This window comes from Musa acuminata, chromosome BXJ1-8 (genome assembly GCF_036884655.1).
Source record: "Musa acuminata AAA Group cultivar baxijiao chromosome BXJ1-8, Cavendish_Baxijiao_AAA, whole genome shotgun sequence".
NCBI lineage: Eukaryota > Viridiplantae > Streptophyta > Magnoliopsida > Zingiberales > Musaceae > Musa > Musa acuminata.
The window spans coordinates 15,574,822-15,585,000 of record NC_088334.1 but is presented as its reverse complement, the minus strand read 5'-3'; positions in this window follow the sequence as shown (position 1 = coordinate 15,585,000).

Below are 10,179 nucleotides of genomic sequence, written 5' to 3'. Positions count from 1 at the left end.
CTTTGGGGACATACTCCCAAAAAGCGATATCCCATGTCTTATCTGTTGGGAAATGATAGGGGGCGACATCATATGCGTAGCGGAAGAACAAGAAAACAAAAATCCCCGATTCCCAAAAAGATGTTCATCGTCGTGCGAAGATTGGTGCGCAAAATCCGCAAAAACACAAAACTGCGTATAGAGATTGTGTTACCTAGGGAGATCGTATATCCCTGTTTCCTTGCAGATCCTTAGGAGAGGGTGAAGGAGGTCAAGCGTCCTCCTCTCTAGCGGTGATCCACACAGCAGGGTTGCGACGACGCTCCTCAAAACTCCAGGCCTACTCTGAGGTGGAGAGGGAGAGGAGAATAGAAAGGGCAAGCAAAGACTCTAGCCTATGAGGCTGTGAATCCCTCCTATTTATAGAGATCCCGTGTCAAAACCCTAATGGGTCCTTTCCCTAGTGGGTATTGGATCTGCATCCAATAAGACAAGGGCTCCGTCGGATATCTCATATCCGAACCTCTACTCATCGCAATGCCTACCATATGTGTGTGACCCTCTAGGCCCAATATCGAGCTGGCCGTGAGTCATACCTGTCAGAACTCCTTCTAACTCAGTGAATTATTATCTCTGTAATAATTCACTCGACTCATCGACTACGGAAGTACTAGGCCACTACGCCGTAGTCCCTAGACGATACAGGGGAATCCAATCCATTGGACCTGTCTGTCCTCAGTTACCATGTACCTATAGTCCCTCATCCATCTAATATCCCAGAGACCGTATATCGAGCATGGTGCTGTCAGACCCATACGGTTTCTACTCGAGTCTCGCTCTAATCGGATTCTCCCGGAGAACTCTTTCTCTCTCAACCCGAATGACCCTGGCCAGGGATTTGTCTGAGCAAGAACACATGGGATATTCCTCTCATGATACCGAGAGTGGATGATCCTCTATCGACACTCAATAGCCCTCGTAAGGTCGACTACCACTCCCAATGACCAGCTGTACTAGATCTGGGAATAGCCAAACCTATAAGTCTGGTATCAAAGAGTGGAGCACTCATACAGGACATCCTTGGTGTCTCAAGTCTAAGAACCAGATACACCACTAGGACTACGGAATCGTTGTCTGACAATAAGGCATCATCAACCATCCAGCATTCCGTAAGCGGATCAATCAGTGAACTCATTCTCCAATGAGCACCTGTACTGTATCCCTAGTGTCCCTACACGAGCAGCTATGAGACCAGCTGCATCCATCATATGGACGGGTATACAGCACACCAGTCTATCCGGTTATCACGATGTCCCTCTCGAGTAACCTATGACCGGGATTATTTAGGATATGTGTTTAAAGGTGAATCGATCTCATTATCGTGATCTCATCACGATCCGATTCCCATTGCACAAATCCAAGGACATCACAATATATATGCATTTATGCAATAGTTATAAAGTGATATATGCCAAAATATAATAAGCAAAAAGATTCTGTATCAAGTCACACGTGCCATCACTCACGTGATTGGCTTGCTGGGCACTTATGACTAGCAATCTCCCACTTGACCTAAAGCCAATCACCTATGTGTCTGATCCCCATCAGACCCCTGTGACGCTCAAAGACAATCTGAGACAATGGCTTTGTTAGTGGATCTGCAATGTTATCTTCGGATGGAACTCTTTCCACTGCTACATCTCCTCGGGTCACGATCTCTCTGATAAGGTGGAACCTCCTCAGAACATGCTTAGATTTCTGATGAGACCTAGGTTCCTTCGCTTGAGCAATTGCCCCGTTGTTGTCGCAATATAGGGAAATCGGCTCCTCACTATCCGGCACGACTCCCAAATCTGTGATGAACTTCTTCAACCAGACTCCCTCCTTTGCTGCATCTGATGCAGCAATGTACTCCGCCTCTGTGGTCGAGTCAGCAGTGGTATCTTGCTTGGAACTCTTCCAGCATACTGCTCCTCCATTCAAGGTGTACACATACCCTGAATTCGACTTGCTATCATCGACATCAGACTGAAAACTTGAATCAGTGTAGCCTTCAACCTTAAGGCTATTACCTCCATATACTAGTAAAAGATCCTTAGTCCTTCTCAAGTACTTAAGGATACACTTTACTGCTTTCCAGTGCTCCAAGCCTGGATCCGCCTGATACCTGCTCGTGACACTCAGAGCATGCGCTATATCAGGCCTAGTACATAGCATGGCATACATGATAGACCCTATTGCTGAGGCATAAGGTATCATATCCATGTTCACCCTTTCTTCTGGAGTCTTTGGGGACATACTCGTAGAAAGCGATATCCCATGTCTCATCGGTATGAGACCTCTTTTGGAATTTTCCATGCCAAACCTTTTGACAATAGTTTCTATGTACCTGGACTGGGACAAGCCAAGCATCCTTTTGGATCTATCTCTATAGATTCTAATCCCCAAGATATAAGATGCTTCTCCTAAGTCCTTCATGGAGAAGTGTCTAGATAACCAAGCCTTTATTGTGGATAGCATTCCTATGTCATTCCCAATGATGAGGATGTCATCCACATATAACACCAAAAAGCTAATAGCGCTCCCACTTACCTTTCTGTATACACAAGGCTCATCTTCGTTCTTAACGAAGTCATAAGATCTGATTGCCTCATCAAATCTTATGTTCCAACTTCGGGAAGCTTGCTTTAGTCCATAAATGGATCTAAGCAACCTACACACCTTATCTGGGCAGTTCTTGGACACGAATCCCTCAGGTTGCATCATATACACCTCCTCCTCCAGGTTCCCGTTGAGGAATGCGGTTTTCACATCCATCTGCCAGATCTCATAATCATAGTGTGCTGCAATAGCCAATAGAATTCTGATGGATTTTAGCATTGCTACGGGTGAGAAAGTTTCGTCGTAGTCAACACCTTGCCTTTGACGATACCCCTTAGCCACTAGCCTTGCTTTATAGGTCTCTACCTTTCCATCTACTCCGATCTTTTTCTTAAAGATCCACTTGCAACCGATGGGTACAATACCTTCGGGTGCATCAACTAGGTTCCAAACCTTATTGGAGTACATAGAATCCATCTCAGAATTCATGGCTTCTTTCCACTTCCCGGAGTCTATACTCATAATAGCCTCCTCGTAGGTCTGAGGATCAATATCCTCTACATCCTCTGCTCTAATATGTCCCACATATCTCTCAGGAGGATGGGATACTCTATCAGACCTGCGTAAAGTTGAAACTTGTGTATTAGATACCTGAACAGACTCGGGCTGTAGAGTGGTGCTTGAGCTTGGTTCTCCAACCTCGCTCAACTCTATCATTCTCCCACTGTCTCCGCCAAGAATGAGTTCCTTCTCAAGGAACACTGCTCTCTTAGCTACAAAGACCTTTTGGTCCTCGAGATGATAGAAATAATACCCACAAGTTTCCTTGGGGTATCCCACAAATTTGCATCGCTCTGTCCTTGATTCTAACTTATCGGGGTTGTGTCTTTTAATGTGGGTAGGGCAGCCTCAAATCTTAACAACCTTAAGATCAGGCTTCTTCCCTTTCCATATCTCATATAGTGTAGACACTACCGACTTAGTTAGAACTCTGTTCAGAAGGTAAGCTGCGGTTTCTAGGTCATATCCCTAGAATAAGATGGGTAGGTCAGCGAAACTCATCATGGACCGTACCATATCTAATAATGTACGATTTCTCCTTTCAGAGACACCATTGAGCTGAGGTGTATAAGGAGGTGTCCATTGGGATAATATCCCATGGTCCTTGAGGAAGTGAGTAAACTCTGTACTTAAGTACTCACCTCCTCGATCTGATCGAAGAGTTTTGATACTCTTTCCAGTCTGGTTCTCCACCTCATTCTTATACTCTTTGAATTTCTCAAAGGCCTCGGACTTGTACTTCATTAAGTACACATATCCATACCTTGAGAAATCATCAGTAAATGTAATGAAGTAGGAGTAACCTCCAATGGCATGAGTTGACATGGGTCCACATACATCACTATGTATGAGTTCCAACAACTCAGTGGCTCTCTCTCCAGTTCCACTAAATGGAGAGTTGGTCAGTTTTCCACGAATGCAAGGCTCACAAGTTGCATATGACACATAGTCGAATGGATCTAGATATCCATCATTTAGCAACTTTTGAATCCTTCTTTCATGGATGTGACCTAGCCTACAATGCCACAGGTATGCACTGTTCAACTCATCTCGTTTCCTTTTGGACACATTTATATTCATGATATGTGGAGTGGTGTCTAACATAAATAAACCATTATGCAATGTTCCTTTCGTGATGATCTTATCATCTAATAATATCGAACAACCATTGTTCTCAAAAACAAATTTATATCCACTAACTGTTAAACATGAAATGGAGATAATGTTTTTGATAATAGAAGGAACAAAATAACATGCATCTAATGCAATAAAAGCTCCACTAGGCAGATGTAGGGCGACCTCGCCAACAGCTAATACAGCAACTTTTGCTCCATTACCCATCTTGAGGTCCATCTCGCCTCTCTCTAGTCTCCTAGGCCTTGCCAGAACCTGCAACGAATTACATATATGATAAGCACTACCGGTATCTAATACCCATGTGTTATCATAAGAGTCTGACAAATGGAGACTGATCATGAATGTACCTGAAGCTTCATCAAGCTTTTGTTTCGCCCTTTCTGCAAGGTACTCTTTGCAGTTTCTCTTCCAGTGCCCATCTTTACCACAGTGGAAGCACTGGCCTTTGTCCTTTGTTGGGTCTTTCTTAGCAACCTTTGCTTTACCTTGTTTGCCCTTGCCCTTTCCCTTCTTAAGGGACCTTTCTGCTTTCCTTTTCTTTCTGGTCTCACCAGTGTAGAGAACTGGCTTCTCTTTCTTAATAGTACTCTCTGCCTCCCTCAACATATTGAGGAGCTCTGGGAGAGTCACCTCAAGCTTGTTCATATTAAAGTTCATTATGAACTGTGAAAAGGAATCTGGTAGGGACTGAAGCACAATGTCCACACACAAGTTATCCTCTAGGACCATTCCTAGACCTGTGAGTTTCTCTATCCACTCAATCATCTTTAGGACATGGTTCTGAACCGGTGTCCCCTCAGTCATCCTAGCGCGGAAAAGGCTCTTGGATATCTCATATCGTTGAGTCCTTCCCTGTTCCTCAAACAATTTACGGACATGTAGGAGAATGGATCTGGCATCCATCTTTTCATGTTGTCTCTGTAACTCTGGAGTCATAGAGCCCAACATATAGCACTGAGCAAGAGTGGAGTCATCAATGTACTTCACGTAGCGAGCGATCTCATCCTCGCTTGCCCCTTCTTCGGGCGTAGGCATCACTGTATCAAGGACGTACACGATTTTCTCCGCTGTGAGAACAATTCTCAAGTTACGGAGCCAATCCGTATAATTTGGACCAGTGAGGCGGTTGACATCAAGTATGCCACGTAAGGGATTTGAAAGCGACATTTTCTGAAAATAAAGATGTAGCAAAAATGAATAACATGCAGATTTTGCAAGAAATAAACTATCAAGATATGGACTTCTATCTTAATATGCTCCCACTATTTTACTAACGAGTCATGCGACACCCTCAGCACGTGAAACGGAAGTCTCCGGCAGACTTCTAGTGGGGATCAGGATCCAATCAGCGTCTTAGTGTAACCTCGAGGGACTCGACCAATCACACTAAGCCTAAAAGGTAGACAACTCTTGCCGATCACAACTCCTTGTGATTCCCGTCCTGTTCGGCCTCCGAATCACCATGGCCTCGAGGGACTCGACCAACCATGATGCTCGGTTAAGTCAACACCTTCGTTACAAGATGAGTCTGATTTGATGATATACCCTCGAGGGACTCGACCAAGCATATCATGCCCTCAGGTCACCGGTGACATCTCTATGTCGTAAGCAAGATAGCGAATCGCGATATAGGTGAGTCTCGAGGGACTCGACCAACTCAACCTACACCGGGATTCGGTTCCTACTCATAACGATGGAAGGCCACGTGGGTCAATCTAATTGCCTCACGTTTACCGACTTAATATTATCGAGAGATGTTTCTATGATTTGGTCTCCTAATATGACATGTCACACATATACATATTTAATATATATCTACATCGCATGCAAATATATATACATATCTAGTATGTGTATAAGCAATCACACCAGATGATCATGGACCACAACCTAATATGATTAGGCCCGAGCCAGTAGGCCTAATCACTCACATCAAGATCTATGTGTGCAACGGTGCATCTCCATGCCTTGTGATCGTACATCTCGTCCTCGTCGGTTCCGTCGACATCTTGATGCATCTCCATGCATCACGATCGTCCGTCTCGTGGGTCCCACTATGGCTTCCACGCTCCCGCTGCGCCTCCTCATGTGATTACAACTTAATCATAGGCACGCAGGCCCGACAATAAACGAGAAATATAATGGAGGTTCGCAGACCTCAATAATAATAATCACAAGTACACACATCACACGGTCCATGATCATCCGTCCACTCATCATACATCACATGTATAAATAATCATTATCATGTAGGACTACTAGATAATAATAAAAATAATAATCAACTAAACCTTTTAATTAATTAATATTTTCTGAAATCAGAGATATATAGGGAATTTCTCAATTCCTAAGGGTATTTTCGTAATTTGGACAAAAGACAAAAACTGGAATTTCTCAAATTCCGAGGGGCAAAACTGTCTTTTGCGCAGAAAACCCTAATACCCTTTCCCCTTTTCGCTGCTGCCGCCGCCGCCACCCTGCCGGCGGCGGCCTGTGCGGCGGGGCGAGGGCACTGCCCTCGCCTGCAGGCGGCACGCCCGCTGGCGGCGATGCCGCTGCGGGTGGGCGCCCTCTTCGGGCGCCGCTGCCTCCGCAAGCGGTGCTGTCCCGCCGGGCGGCCGCCCTTGTGGGGGGGGTTTCGCCCGCGGGAGCAGCGGCGGCAGGCGTCGCGCGTCGCTGCCCTGCGGCGGCAGGCGTCGCGCGTCGCTGCCTTGCGGCGGCAGGCGCCGCTTCCTTTCGGCGGTAGGCGCCGCTGCCCTACGGCGCCTCTGCCCGTGGGTTGCCAGCCCCGCCGGCAGCAAGCCTGCTGCAAGCAGGCCGCCGGCCGGCTGCTGCAGGCACAGCGCTTGCGCATGCGCCGGCGCTGTGCTGCCTGGCTGCGGCTGCGGCTGCCGCTGCAGGTGGCTGCAGGCATGCAGATCGAGGGCAGCAACTGTTGTTGCCCTTCCTTGCTTTTGCGTCAACGATTTTGACGTCAAAATTCTTCCTAAACACAATACACGCAGTTCAAAACCAATCATTCGCACGAACAACCTGGCTCTGATACCACTGTTGGGAAATGATAGGGGGCGACATCATATGCGCAGCGGAAGAACAAGAAAACAAAAATCCCCGATTCCCAAAAAGATGTTCATCGTCGTGCGAAGATTGGTGCGCAAAATCCGCAAAAACACAAAACTGCGTATAGAGATTGTGTTACCTAGGGAGATCGTATATCCCTGTTTCCTTGCAGATCCTTAGGAGAGGGTGAAGGAGGTCAAGCGTCCTCCTCTCTAGCGGTGATCCACACAGCAGGGTTGCGACGACGCTCCTCAAAACTCCAGGCCTACTCTGAGGTGGAGAGGGAGAGGAGAATAGGAAGGGCAAGCAAAGACTCTAGCCTATGAGGCTGTGAATCCCTCCTATTTATAGAGATCCCGTGTCAAAACCCTAATGGGTCCTTTCCCTAGTGGGTATTGGATCTGCATCCAATAAGACAAGGGCTCCGTCGGATATCTCATATCCGAACCTCTACTCATCGCAATGCCTACCATATGTGTGTGACCCTCTAGGCCCAATATCGAGCTGGCCGTGAGTCATACCTGTCAGAACTCCTTCTAACTCAGTGAATTATTATCTCTGTAATAATTCACTCGACTCATCGACTACGGAAGTACTAGGCCACTACGCCGTAGTCCCCAGACGATACAGGGGAATCCAATCCATTGGACCTGTCTGTCCTCAGTTACCATGTACCTATAGTCCCTCATCCATCTAATATCCCAGAGACCGTATATCGAGCATGGTGCTGTCAGACCCATACGGTTTCTACTCGAGTCTCGCTCTAATCGGATTCTCCCGGAGAACTCTTTCTCTCTCAACCCGAATGACCCTGGCCAGGGATTTGTCTGAGCAAGAACACATGGGATATTCCTCTCATGATACCGAGAGTGGATGATCCTCTATCGACACTCAATAGCCCTCGTAAGGTCGACTACCACTCCCAATGACCAGCTGTACTAGATCTGGGAACAGCCAAACCTATAAGTCTGGTATCAAAGAGTGGAGCACTCATACAGGACATCCTTGGTGTCTCAAGTCTAAGAACCAGATACACCACTAGGACTACGGAATCGTTGTCTGACAATAAGGCATCATCAACCATCCAGCATTCCGTAAGCGGATCAATCAGTGAACTCATTCTCCAATGAGCACCTGTACTGTATCCCTAGTGTCCCTACACGAGCAGCTATGAGACCAGCTGCATCCATCATATGGACGGGTATACAGCACACCAGTCTATCCGGTTATCACGATGTCCCTCTCGAGTAACCTATGACCGGGATTATTTAGGATATGTGTTTAAAGGTGAATCGATCTCATTATCGTGATCTCATCACGATCCGATTCCCATTGCACAAATCCAAGGACATCACAATATATATGCATTTATGCAATAGTTATAAAGTGATATATGCCAAAATATAATAAGCAAAAAGATTCTGTATCAAGTCACACGTGCCATCACTCACGTGATTGGCTTGCTGGGCACTTATGACTAGCATTATCGGTATGAGACATCTCTTGAAATTTTTCATGTCAAACCTTTTGACAATGGTTTCTATGTATCCGGACTGGGACAAGCCAAGCATCCTCTTGGATCTATCTCTATAGATATGAATCCCCAAGATATAGTATGCTTCATATAAGTCCTTCAAGGGGAAGTGTCTAGATAATCAAGCCTTTACTATAGATAGCATTCCTACATCATTCCTAATGATCAGGATGTCATCCACATATAACACCGAGAAGGTGATAGCGCTCCCACTTACCTTCCTGTATACATAAGGCTCATCTTTGTTCTTGACAAGGCCATAAGATCTAATTGCCTTATTAAATCTTATGTTCCAACTTCGGGAAGCTTGCTTTAGTCCAAAAATAGACTTAAGTAACCTACAACCTTATTTAGGCAATCCTTGGATACGAATTTCTCAAGCTGTATCATATACACGTCCTCCTCAAGGTTACCATTGAGAAACATTATTTTCACGTCCATCTGCTAGATCTCATAATCATAGTATACTGTAATAGTCAATAGAATTGGATAGATTTTAGCATAGCTATAGGTGAGAAGGTTTTCATCATAGTCAACACATTTTCTTTAACGATACCCTTTAACTACTAGACTTGCTTTATAGGTCTCTATCTTTCCATCTACTCCAATCTTCTTCTTGAAAATCCACTTGTAACCAATGGGTGCATCAACTAGGTTCTAAATCTTGTTGGAGTATATAGAATTCATATTAGAATTTATAGCTTCTTGCTACTTCTTGGAGTTTATACTTGTAAGAGCTATTGAATTTCAAATTTTGATGATGAAATCAATTGATGTGTTTGTGATCTAATAAGTGTTTTGAGTAACATAGGACTAATATCGATCAGAAAAGGTAAATTGATTAAAGCTGGAGAAATCAGACGTTGGGCCGGAGCAAACATGTCAGAAGATTGGACATCGGGCCAGAGGAATGGTCAATGTATTGGCAGAAGGCTTCGGGCCATGAATTCGGGCATCGGGCCAAGAAGATCAGACATTGCACTAAGAAGATTGGATGTTGTGAGAAAAAAACATGCCGATTGGGCAATACACCGAAGGAGAGGACGATGCATCGAAGGACTGAACGAAGCGCTGGATGAACCAATGACATCCTGGATAATAAGGATTTGCTTGTAATCAATTATATTTAGATCGAGTTAGTTTAGAGTCTAATTGAGTCAGTTTAGAATATAATTAAGCTAACTCAATTAGGGGCTAGTTGGGCCTAAGTTTGGGTTGTGTTGGGCCAAGTGAAAGGGCTAAACGGTGACTAAATAGGTGGCACCATTATGACATAGTCTCGGAGACTGTGTTAGGCAATGGTACCG